Below are 12,554 nucleotides of genomic sequence, written 5' to 3'. Positions count from 1 at the left end.
CTGGAGGCTCTCGGGGAGAATTCTTCCTTGCCTCTTTCAGCTTCTAGGGCATTCCTTAGGTTGGCTCCCTCATTCTAATTTCTGCCTCTGTCTTCACATTCTATATGTCTGTCTTCTCCTCTGTCCTTTATAAGAACACTTGTTTTTGGATTTAGGGCCCACCTGGTTAATCCAGCGTGATCTCGTCTCAAGATCCTTAACTTAATGACATCACCAAAGACCCTTTTCCCAAATAAGGTCTCATTCACATGTTCTGTGGATTAGTAGAGGGACACATCTTTGGGGGAACCACCAATCAACTCACCATAGCATCCACTGGTGACTTTTTAAAAATGTAATCACACATGCACACACTTCTACAGTCATTTTTTTAAAGTGATATATTCAATTTTGTTGACCTTTATTTATTCAGCCACATGGCATGCATGCAGAACTTTCCCAACCAGGGATCGTTGCAGTAGTTAAGACTGCATGCTTTGGAAGCATGCAGTCTTAACTACTGGACCACTAGGGAAGTCCACCTGATGATTCTTGATTGAAGCAATTATTATTATAGTTACTGAATTGTGATTTTTCTAAATCCATCTTTTCTTTCATAATCATTAGTTATCATTCTTCTATAAAAAGGAACTTTTCCTTATCTCCTGTTTATCAACCCATCTATCTGTTTATCCATTTCAGTATAAATTCATGAATTATTTTTTACTCAGTGGATTTGCATTGTGCAGAATGAACTCAGCAGGTTCAGGTTGTCCAAATGTTGTATATTCCAAAGAAAGATTTGACCTTCGCCAGGCTCCAGGGGCTTCCCTGGTGGCTCAGCAATAAAGAATCTGTCTGCAATGCAAGAGATGTAAGAGATGCAGATTTGATCCATCCCTGAGTTGGGAAGATCCCCTGGAGGAGGACATCGCAACCCACTCCAGTATTCTTGCCTGGACAATCCCATGGACAGTGGAGCCTGACAGGCTACAGTCCATAGGATCACAAAGAATGGAACACGACTGAAGCGACTTAGCATCCAGGCTCCAGAGCCATAACTTCTAAGCACTTGGAATGTCCTGCCTGTCAGGAGTGGTTTTATTTACCCGAGGCCTTGGACCACACCAGTGAGTAGTGCTAACAGTGTGATTTATGGTGGGGGCTTTGGACCACACAATCAGCTTGACTTCCTGAAGGTTTAGGGAATTAAGATCGGTCACCAGGGAGTCAGCCACACCTATGTGAACAACCTCCCCCCAAAACCCAGGACATCAAGATTCAAGTGAGCTTCCCTGATTGGCAGTACTTCATGTGACGAATGTCCGCCAGGACCCCATTGGCAGAGCACAACTTCAAGCTCTACCTCATCTCCCTCGCTTATACTCTGTTCTATGTGCCTTTTGCCATTGCTGATTTTAATCTATATCCTTTCATCTTAACTGACTGTAACCATCAGTGTAGCAACTTCACTGCCTTGTGAGTTCTTGCAGCAAATCATTGAATATGAGGATGATCTTGGGAGTCCTAGAACACAAAATTATAGTCCATTACCATATTTATCTATTTTGATGTTTAAATAGTCCCACAACTGACCCAATACCCAAACATTTAATTACTTTAGTATACTTCCTCACAATAAGGAGCCACAAAAATCTGAAGCAGGGAGTAAATGACCAAAGTCACAGAAAACATTCCCTTGTCCTTCGTAATGTCCTACCCCATTCCACCCACATCTGCCAGAACGGGACATCAATGTATCAACACGAGAAGTGCATCTGTGTCTCTATATCTGTTCTGCAAATAAGAACATCTGGATGAACTGAGGGATTGAGACTGACATACATATACCATTAATACTGTGTATAAAATAGATAAGTAATGAGAACCTACTGTATAACTAAGGGAACCCAGTGTTGTGTGGTGCCCTAAATGGGAAAGAAATCCCAAAAGGACGGGCTATATGTATAGATACAGCTGATTCACTTTGCTATACAGTGGAAACTAACACAGTGTTGTAGAGCAACTATACTTCAAGAAAAATTAATTAAATAACAAGCAAACAAACAGAGAACATGAGAAGTACAGTCCTGGGAGGCCCCTAATGGCCTAGTGGTTAGGATCTTGGATTCCACGGTACTGGCGCAGGTTCAATCCCTAGTCGGGGAGCTAAGATCCCACAAACTGCTGCTGCTGCTGCTAAGTCGCTTCATTCGTGTCTGACTCTGTGCGACCCCATAGACGGCAGCCCACCAGGCTCCCCCGTCCCTGAGATTCTCCAGGCAAGAACACTGGAGTGGGTTGCCATTTCCTTCTCCAATGCATGAAAGTGAAAAGTGAAAGTGAAGTCGCTCAGTCGTGTCTGACTCTAGCAACCCCATGGACTGCAGCCTACCAGGCTCCTCCGTCCATGGGATTTTCCAGGCAGGAGTACTGGAGTGGGTTGCCATAGCCTTCTCTGCCACAAACTGCATGGAGTGGCAAAAAAAAAAAAAAAAAAAAAAAAAATTAAAGAATTAAAAGGAAAAAGAATAAGAATAAAAAAAGAACAAAAATAGTACCTTCATAGGTTTATACACGTAGACACACACACACACACACTCAGAGAACATTTTTGTAATTTAAAAAGTCAGCACAGACTATTCAATATACTTATTTTATTGTATTTATGCATACTCATTTCTTTTTTTTTTTTGGCTAGTCATGTAACATGGCTGCTTGCTCACAACTTCAGAAACTCATAGGGAAACCATGGGTCCTGACAAGTTGTAGCAGACTCCTCTGGTGCCCACATCGCAGTCCCCTGGCTCACCTCTGAGACAGTGCTGACTTATGCTGTGCACAGAGCAACCTAACACAGGACACAGCCACGTGTCTTTCTACATTCGGCTTTCTTAGGCCTCCCTGGAGCTCCCTAGAATGTAGAGGAATTTGCATTTCCCCATCAGGAGAAACCTTCAATCAGTGAAGAATGGAAGTCACTGGTAAGTACTCCAGCCTCCCAGCTTCCATGAGGACTGCTATGGGAGGTATTTTGCATCCTTCTGAGAGTGGTCTTTACACGAGTGACCCCTGTTTCCTGTTGATAATATGCCATTGATTTGTCCTCCTGTCCTACCTTTCTCCCTTTTCTGTCTTTCTTGCTGCCTCCCAATTAAACTACCTACACCCAAATTGTTCCACTTTGGGGGAACATTCTTATTCTATTGTTTGATATAACTACTTAATTTTAGTGCTGTAATTTGAGTTTTAATCAGTTCAGTTCAGTTCAATCACTGTTGTGTCCAACTCTTTGTGACCCCATGGACTGCAGCATGCCATGCTTTCCTGTCCTTCACCATCCCCTGGAGCTTGCTCAAACTCATGTCCATTGAGCTGGTGATGCCATTCAACCATCTCATCCTCTCTTGCCCCCTTCTCCTCCTGCTTTGAATCTTCCCCATTATCAGGGTCTTTTCTAATGAATTGGCTCTTTGCATCAGGTGGCCAAAATATTGGTGCTTCAGCATCAGTCCTTCCAAGAGTATTCAGGGTTGATTTCCTTTAGGATGGACTGGTTTGATCTCCTTGCTAACCAAGGGACTCTCAAGAGTCTTCTCCAGCACCACAGTTCAAAAGCAACAATTTTTCAGCCCTGACCTTTCTTTATGGTCCAACTCTCACATACATACATGACTCTATGTCCTTTGATAAGTGACTGTCCCCAAGTCTTAGTTATTCAGTCTTCTCATTAACTATGAATTGGTTAAGGGGACAAGGCAGGGTGAAGGAATGTTGCTAAAAGTGCTAGAAGTGAAGCTACATCTTGAAAACATGTTAAAGAGATCAGAACTGGGACAATCCCAAAGTTACCAATACAAGGGTAAAACAAGGGCTGGGGCTTAAGAAAAAAGAAAATAAAACTGTGATCCTTCCAAACAAAAGCTTACATGCCCTCCCCCACCCTCCACCTTGAAACAAAAGCTAAAAATACACTCTATGAAGAGACAGAATCAGATCAGATCAGATCAGAGCAGTCGCTCAGTCGTGTCCGACTCCCTGCGACCCCATGAATCGCAACACGCCAGGCCTCCCTGTCCATCACCAACTCCCGGAGTTCACTGAGACTCATGTCCATCGAGTCAGTGATGCCATCCAGCCATCTCATCCTCTGTTGTCCCCTTCTCCTCTTGCCCCCAATCCCTCCCAGCATCAGAGTCTTTTCCAATGAGTCAACTCTTTGCATGAGGTGGCCAAAGTACTGGAGTTTCAGCTTTAGCATCATTCCTTCCAAAGAAATCCCAGGGCTGAGTTCCTTCAGAATGGACTGGTTGGATCTCCTTGCAGTCCAAGGGACTCTCAAGAGTCTTCTCCAACACCACAGTTCAAAAGCATCAATTCTTCAGCGCTCAGCCTTCTTCACAGTCCAACTCTCACATCCATACATGACCACAGGAAAAATCATAGCCTTGACTAGACGGACCTTTGTTGGCGAAGTAATGTCTCTGCTTTTGAATATGCTATCCAGGTTTGTCATAACTTTCCTTCCAAGGAGTAAGCATCTTTTAATTTCATGGCTGCAGTCACCATCTGCAGTGATTTTGGAGCCCAGAAAAATAAAGTCTGACACTGTTTCCACTGTTTCCCCATCTATTTCCCATGAAGTGATGGGACCGGATGCCATGATCTTCATTTTCTGAATGTTGAGCTTTAAGCCAACTTTTTCACTCTCCACTTTCACCTTCATCAAGAGGCTTTTTAGTTCCTCTTCACTTTCTGCCATAAGGGTGGTATCATCTGCATATCTGAGGTTATTGATATTTCTCCCAGCAATCTTGATTCCAGCTTGTGTTTCTTCCAGTCTAGCGTTTCTCATGATGTACTCTGCATGTAAGTTAAATAAGCAAGGTGACAATATACAGCCTTGATGTACTCCTTTTCCTATTTGGAACCAGTCTGTTGTTCCATGTCCAGTTCTAACTGTTGCTTCCTGACCTGCATACAAACTTCTCAAGAGGCAGATCAGGTGGTCTGGTATTCCCATCTCTTTCAGAATTTTCCACAGTTTCTTGTGATCCACACAGTCAAAGGCTTTGGCATAGTCCATAAAGCAGAAATAGATGTTTTTCTGGAACTCTCTTGCTTTTTCCATGATCCAGCGGATGTTGGCAATTTGATCTCTGGTTCCTCTGCCTTTTCTAAAACCAGCTTGAACATCAGGAAGTTCATGGTTCACATATTGCTGAAGCCTGGCTTGGAGAATTTTAAGCATTACTTTACTAGCGTGTGAGATGAGTGCAATTGTGTGGTAGTTTGAGCATTCTTTGGCATTGCCTTTCTTTGGGATTGGAATGAAAACTGACCTTTTCCAGTCCTGTGGCCACTGCTGAGTTTTCCAAATTTGCTGGCATATTGAGCGCAGCACTTTCACAGCATCATCTTTCAGGATTTGGAATAGCTCAACTGGAATTCCATCACCTCCACTAGCTTTGTTCGTAGTGATGCTTTCTAAGGCCCAGTTGACTTCACATTCCAGGATGTCTGGCTCTAGGTCAGTGATCACACCATCGTGATTATCTGGGTCATGAAGATCTTTTTTGTACAGTTCTTCTGTGTATTCTTGCCATCTCTTCTTAATATCTTCTGCTTCTGTTAGGTCCATACCATTTCTGTCCTTTATCGAGCCCATCTTTGCATAAAATGTTCCTTTGGTATCTCTAATTTTCTTGAAGAGATCTCTAGTCTTTCCCATTCTGTTGTTTTCCTCTATTTCTTTGCACTGAGCTCTGAAGAAGGCTTTCTTATCTCTTCTTGCTATTCTTTGGAACTCTGCATTCAGATGTTTATATCTTTCCTTTTCTCCTTTGGTTTTCACTTCTCTTCTTTTCACAGCTATTTGTAAGGCCTCCCCTGACAGCCATTTTGCTTTTTTGCATTTCTTTTCTATGGGGATGGTCTTGATCCCTGTCTCCTGTACAATGTCATGAACCTCATTCCATAGCTCATCAGGCACTCTATCTATCAGATCTAGGCCCTTAAATCTATTTCTCACTTCCACTGTATAATCATAAGGGATTTGATTTAGGTCATACCTGAATGGTCTAGTGGTTTTCCCTACTTTCTTCAATTTAAGTCTGAATTTGGCAATAAGGAGTTCATGGTCTGAGCCACAGTCAGCTCCTGGTCTTGTTTTTGCTGACTGTATAGAGCTTCTCCATCTTTGGCTGCAAAGAATATAATCAATCTGATTTCGGTGTTGACCATCTGGTGATGTCCATGTATAGTGTCTTCTCTTGTGTTGTTGGGAGAGGGTGTTTGTTATGACCAGTGCATTTTCTTGGCAAAACTCTATTAGTCTTTGCCCTGCTTCATTCCGTATTCCAAGGCCAAATTTGCCTGTTACTCCAGGTGTTTCTTCACTTCCTACTTTTGCATTCCAGTCCCCTATAATGAAAAGGACATCTCTTTTGGGTGTTAGTTCTAAAAGGTCTTGTAGGTCTTTATAGAACCGTTCAACTTCAGCTTCTTCAGCGTTACTGGTTGGGGCATAGACTTGGATTACTGTGATATTGAATGGTTTGCCTTGGAAACGAACAGAGGTCATTCTGTCGTTTTTGAGATTGCATCCAAGTACTGCATTTCGGACTCTTTTGTTGACCATGATGGCTACTCCATTTCTTCCAAGAGCATAGACCGAAGCCAGGCTGCCTTCTCTCAGTTACTGCTTCTGCTGCTTACTGTGTGAACTTGAGTAGGCAACTTAACCTTTCTGTGCCTCAGTCTCCTCTTTTGTAAAATATTTGCCTGTAAATTATTACTTAGGTAATAATGCCTGCCTCATAGAGGTAATGAGAGAATTAAATAACAATATATGCCTAGAACAGTGTTGGGAACATAGTTTTCAGTGTTTTTTTGCTTTAGCTTTTTTGACGTGAAGTAGATTAAAGAATCGTAGAACGAATACGCTATATCATGCTAACGTTTATTACATTTACTTTCAAACTCTCAAACACATCATTCTTAACAGCATACTGGTAGTTCAGCCCAGCACAGTAAGGTGATGAAAAAAAAGAAAGTTTAAACTCTCTTTATATGCAAATGTCATGATTATGTCATAGAAAATTGTAAGGAATAGTAGAATAACTGGATTTAACAAGATTACAGTATACAAGGTCAATAAATGAAAAATAATCATATATTTATACAGTAACAATAAACAGTTGGAAAATACAGTTTCTAAAAATTGAGGTATAATTCACAAATTCATTATTTCAAAGTATTCAATTGAATGGGTTTTAGTATATTCATAAGTTGTACAACCAATGCCACTATCTAATTCTAGAACATTTATATCACCTCAAAAAGAAATTTCATGTCTAATAGCAAACTCTTCTCATTCCCTCCTCCCCCTAGCCTTTGACAACCATTAATCTACTTTCTGTCTATGAATTTGCCTGTTCTGGGCTTTTTCATGTAAATGGAATCATGTGATATGTGTGGTCTTTTGTGTCTGACTTCTTTCACTTAGCATAATGTTTTCAAGGTTCACCCGTGTCGTAGCATCGATCAGTATTTCATTCCTTTTTATAGTTGAATAGTGGATTACATGGATATGCCACATTTTGCATATTCATTCATAGTTCGGTAGACACTTGAGTGTTTCCACTTTTTGGTTATTATGAAAAGTGCTGCAATGAATATTTGTATACAAGTTTTTATGTGAATATGCTTTTAATTCTGTTGGATACATACCTAGAAGTTGAAAGATTAAATTTTAGAAATAGCATTTTGAATAGCGTAAAAAGACATGAACTGCTTAAGGATGAATTTAACAAAACATATGCAACCCTTGCATACTGAAATCTATGAATGTTGCTGAGAGATATTTCCAATAGCTTGAAAAATATATTATGGATTGGAGGACTCATAATCATTGCGGGTGATTCTTTTCAAAATTTTCTATATATTTAATGCAATTCTAAATTTCCAGAAGTACTTTGATTTAGAAGTTGACAAGTTAATTCTAAGATATACATAGTGGGGCTTCCCTGGTGGCTCAGTGGTAAAGAATCCACCTGCCAATGCAAGAGACACAGGTTCGATCCCTGGTCCGAAAAGATACCACATGCCTCAGAGCTACTAAGCCCATGTGCCACAACTATTGAGCCTATGCTCTAGAGCCCAGGAACCATGACTACCAAGCCCGAGAGCTACAGCTACTGAAACCTGCATGCACTGGAACCTGTGCTCTGCAAAGAGAGAAGCCACTGCAGTGAGAAACCCGTGCACCACAACTAGAGAGAAGCCCCCTCTCCTGGCAGCTATAGGAAAGCCAGCGCAGCAACAAAGATCCAGCACAGCCAATAAATAAATAAGTCAAATATACATGAAAATGCCAAAGTAATTTTGGGAAAGAATAAAGTTGGAGGACTTATACTACTTCTTTTTAAGACTGACGACAAAGCTATAGTGAGCAAAACAGTACAGTATTGGCACAGGGATAGACAGAGGTGAATGAAACCTAATAGAGGGCCCCGAATGTATCAATTGATTTCAACAAAGATTCCAAGATAATTCAGATAATTAAGTGGGGAAAGGACAACCTTTTAAATAAACAATTGCTAAAACAATTGCATAGTTGAATGGAGGAAAATGAATGTCAATCCTACCTTCATACCTACATAAAAATTAGACTTACCTGTAAAAGTTGAAACTATAAAATGTCTAGAAGAAAACAGAGGGAAATCTTTACAGTTTTGGCACAGACAATGATTTATTGACAGGACATATGAAATAACATAAAAGAAAAACAGATAAATTAGACTGCATCAAAATTTTAAACTTCTGCTTTTTGAAAGACACTCCTAAGAACATGAAAAGACAAGCCATGACCAGGACAAAATATTTGCCAAATACATATCTGATAAAGGATTTACATTAAGACTGTAGAAAGAATCCGTGTAATTCACAAGGAAGAAGAAAACAAACCAATTGAAAAATGGACGCAGATTTGAATGAATACTTGATAAAAGAAGACATGAATGGCTGTTGTTGTGTTTAGTCACTAAGTCATGGCCGACTCTTTGCGACCCCACGGACTATAGCCCACCAGGCTTCTCTGTCCATGGGATTTCCCAGGTAAGAATACTGGAGTGGGATACACAGATGGCTAATAAACACATGAAAAGATGCTTGACATCATTCATTATTAGAGAAATGCAAATCAAAATTACCTTATACTGATCAAAATGGCCATCGTAAAAAAATCTTATAAACAATAAATTCCAGAGAGGGTGTGGAGTAAAGGGAACCCTCTTGCACTGTTGGTGGGAATGTAAATTGATAGAGCAACTATGGAAAATAGTATGGAAATTCCTTAAAAAAACTAGGAATAAAACTACCATATGACCCCACAATCCCACTACTGGGCATATACCCTGAGAAAACCATAATTGAAAAAGACACATGTACCCTAATGTCAGCACTATTTACAATAGTTAGGACATGGAAGCTACCTAGATGTCCATCAGCAGATGAATCGATAAAGAAGTTGTGGTACATATATACAGTGGAATATTGCATGCGTGCTAAGTCACTCCAGTTGTGTCTGACTCTTTGTGACCCTATGGATGTAGCCTGGCAGACTCTTCTGTCCATGGGATTCTCCAGGCAAGAATACTGGAGTGGGTTGTCATGCCCTCCTCCAGGGGATATTCCCAACCTAGGGATTGAATCTACATCTCTTGCATTGTCTCCTGCATTGCAGGCAGATTCTTTACCACTGAGCCACCAAGAAGCCCACAATGGAGTATTACTCAGCCTTAAAAAGGATACATTTAAGTCAGTCCTAATGAGGTGGATGAACCTAGAGCCTGTTATACAGAGTAAAGTCAGAAAGAGAGAAACAAATATTGCTTATTAACACTAGGGTTTCCCAGGTGGCTCCAATGGTAAAGAATCTGTCTGCCAGTGCAGGAGACGCAAGAGACGTGGGTTCGATCCCTGGGTCAGGAAGATCCCCCTGAGTAGGAAATGACAAGCCACCCCAGTATTCTTGCCCAGAAACTTCTGTGGACAGTGGAGCCTGGTGCATTACAGTCCATGGGGTTGCAAAAGAGTCGGACACAACTGAGCGCAGGCACGTGGGCGGCTGCTTTCCAGGACAAGTACTGTATGTGTGGTGAATAGCATTTCATACTTTATATGCTAAAGTTCTTGATTCTAGAGAATTGATGATCCTAGAGAATGCTATATATGGAATCTAGAAAGATGGTACTGATGAGCCTCTTTGCAGGGCAGCAATGGAGACCCCAGACACAGAGAACAGATTTGTGGACCCAGGTGGCAGAAGGAGAGTGTGGGATGAACGGAGAGAGTAGCATGGAAGCATATGAATTGCCATATGTAAAATGGATAACCAGTGGAAATTTGCTGTATGCAGGCAGCTCAGATCAGGTGCTCTGTGACAACCTAGAGGAGTCAAACGGTGTAGGAGGGAGGGGACATATGTATACCTATGGCTGATTGTGTTGATGTATGGCAAAAACCAGCACAATATTGTAAAGCAATTATCCTCCAATTCAAAATTAAAAAAAAAAAAATACTGGAGTTGGTTGCCATTTCCTTTTCCACGATATCTTCCCCACCCAGGGACTGAACTCGCCTCTGCATTGGCAGGTGGATTCTTTACTGAGCCACCTGGGAAGCCCATATGAATGGCTAATAAGCATATAAAAAGATAATCACACACATACAAATTTCAAAAGATACCCAATATCATCAGTCATCAGGGAACTGCAAATTAAAAACACAATGAACACACAACATTGTAAAGCAACTATCCTCCATTTTTTAAAAAAAAGGAACATTAAAAAAAAACCACTATGAGATAACATGGTGTACCCAACCAGAATGGGTAAAATTAAGACTGTGAAGAGCCAGTGTTGGCAAGGATGTGGAGCCATCAGAACTTTCATATATTCCTGTTGGGAATGTGAAATGGTTCAATCACTTTGAAAAGCAATTTGGTTGTTTCTTATAAAGTTAAACATACACCCACCTATTACCAGCAGTATTACTCCAAGGTATTTACCCAAAAGAACTGAAATTATATGTCCACACAAAGACTTGCAGATGAATGTTCACAGTAGCTTTATTCACAAATACTTATCAACAGGTGAAGAAAGAAATTGTGATATACTAGTACAATGAAATATTATTCAGCAATAAGTAGGAATAACCTACTGGCTTATGCAACAATATTCTGCTGAGTAGAAGAAACCAGACACTAAGGAATATATATCATATTATTTGATTTAGTACATAAAATTATAGGCAAAATTAATCTATAAAGTAGATTGGTGGTAGCCTGAGGCTGAAAAGTCAAGAAATTGACAGTAAAGGGACGCACGGAAACTTTCTGCAGTTGGGATGATGGTTACATGGATGTCTTCATTTGTTAAAACTCGGGGAACTGCTCAGTTGAAGAGGGCACCATTTTATGGCATGTAAATTATACACCATTGAAGTTGTTATAATTGTAAAAAAAAATTGTAAAAAAAACCCCAACAATGCTCTTGGAGATTAAAAACATGACAATCTAAAATTAAAAATTAAATTTAATAGAATTAAAAGTTAAAGAACTTATGCAGAAAGAATAGCTTGGAGAAAGAAATTGAAAATAGTGAATCGGTCCAGAGAGTCCAATATTCAACCATTAGGAATCACACAAAAAGTAGAGAAAACAAATGAGAAGAAAGCAAAAAATTGCACATGAAAATTCTCTAGAATTCGGGGGCATAGATCTTCAAATTAAAAGAAGGCATTGGATGCCATGAACAATAAATGAAAAGACCCAGAACTGTGAATTTGAGATCACCAGGGATAAAAAGAAAATTTCAAAGTTTCCAGAGGATGGAAACTAGACTTTAGGAAACAAGGACAAAAGCAGGGAGAGCAGTGTTAGGAGCTGAACTGTGTCCTCCTAAAATTTCAGATGTTAAAATTTTATACTTTTAATGCTAACCCTTTGTATTATATCTCAGAAGGTGATAGAATTTGGAAATAGGGACTTCAAAGAGGTAATTAAGTTAAAACAATGTCTTTAGGATGGGCCCTACTCCAATATAACTGGTATCCTTACCGGAAGAGGAGATTAGGACACAGAATAGGGAGGACTATGTATCTGTAAAAGCAGAGATGTCTAACCCACAAGCCAGCTGGAGAGGCTGCCAAAGAAATCAATTCTGCTGACACTTTAATCTCAGACTTCTAGCCTCCAGAATTGTAAGAAAATATATTTTCAATGTTTAAGGGGAGAAAAAAAGAAATAAGTGATCATATGTCAAGGAATGGAATCAGAGCATTATTATAATCTTAACAGCAATTAGATGCCAGATGTTGGAGCAATATCCACAATATGCCAAGAAAAATGATTTTTTTGACCCACAATTAGCTAAATTATAAATCATATGTGAGAGTAAACATTCAAGGGCATGTAAGGATGAAGGTTTTGATCCACTCTTTTTTTTTTTTTGGTCTACTCTTTTCAGCTACTTTTCCTTTGGCTGTATCTTAACCTGCTAAGAGGAATAGGA

Source organism: Bubalus kerabau, chromosome 15 (assembly GCF_029407905.1).
Source record: "Bubalus kerabau isolate K-KA32 ecotype Philippines breed swamp buffalo chromosome 15, PCC_UOA_SB_1v2, whole genome shotgun sequence".
NCBI classification, from domain to species: domain Eukaryota; kingdom Metazoa; phylum Chordata; class Mammalia; order Artiodactyla; family Bovidae; genus Bubalus; species Bubalus kerabau.
Note: the sequence above shows the minus strand (reverse complement) of the source record.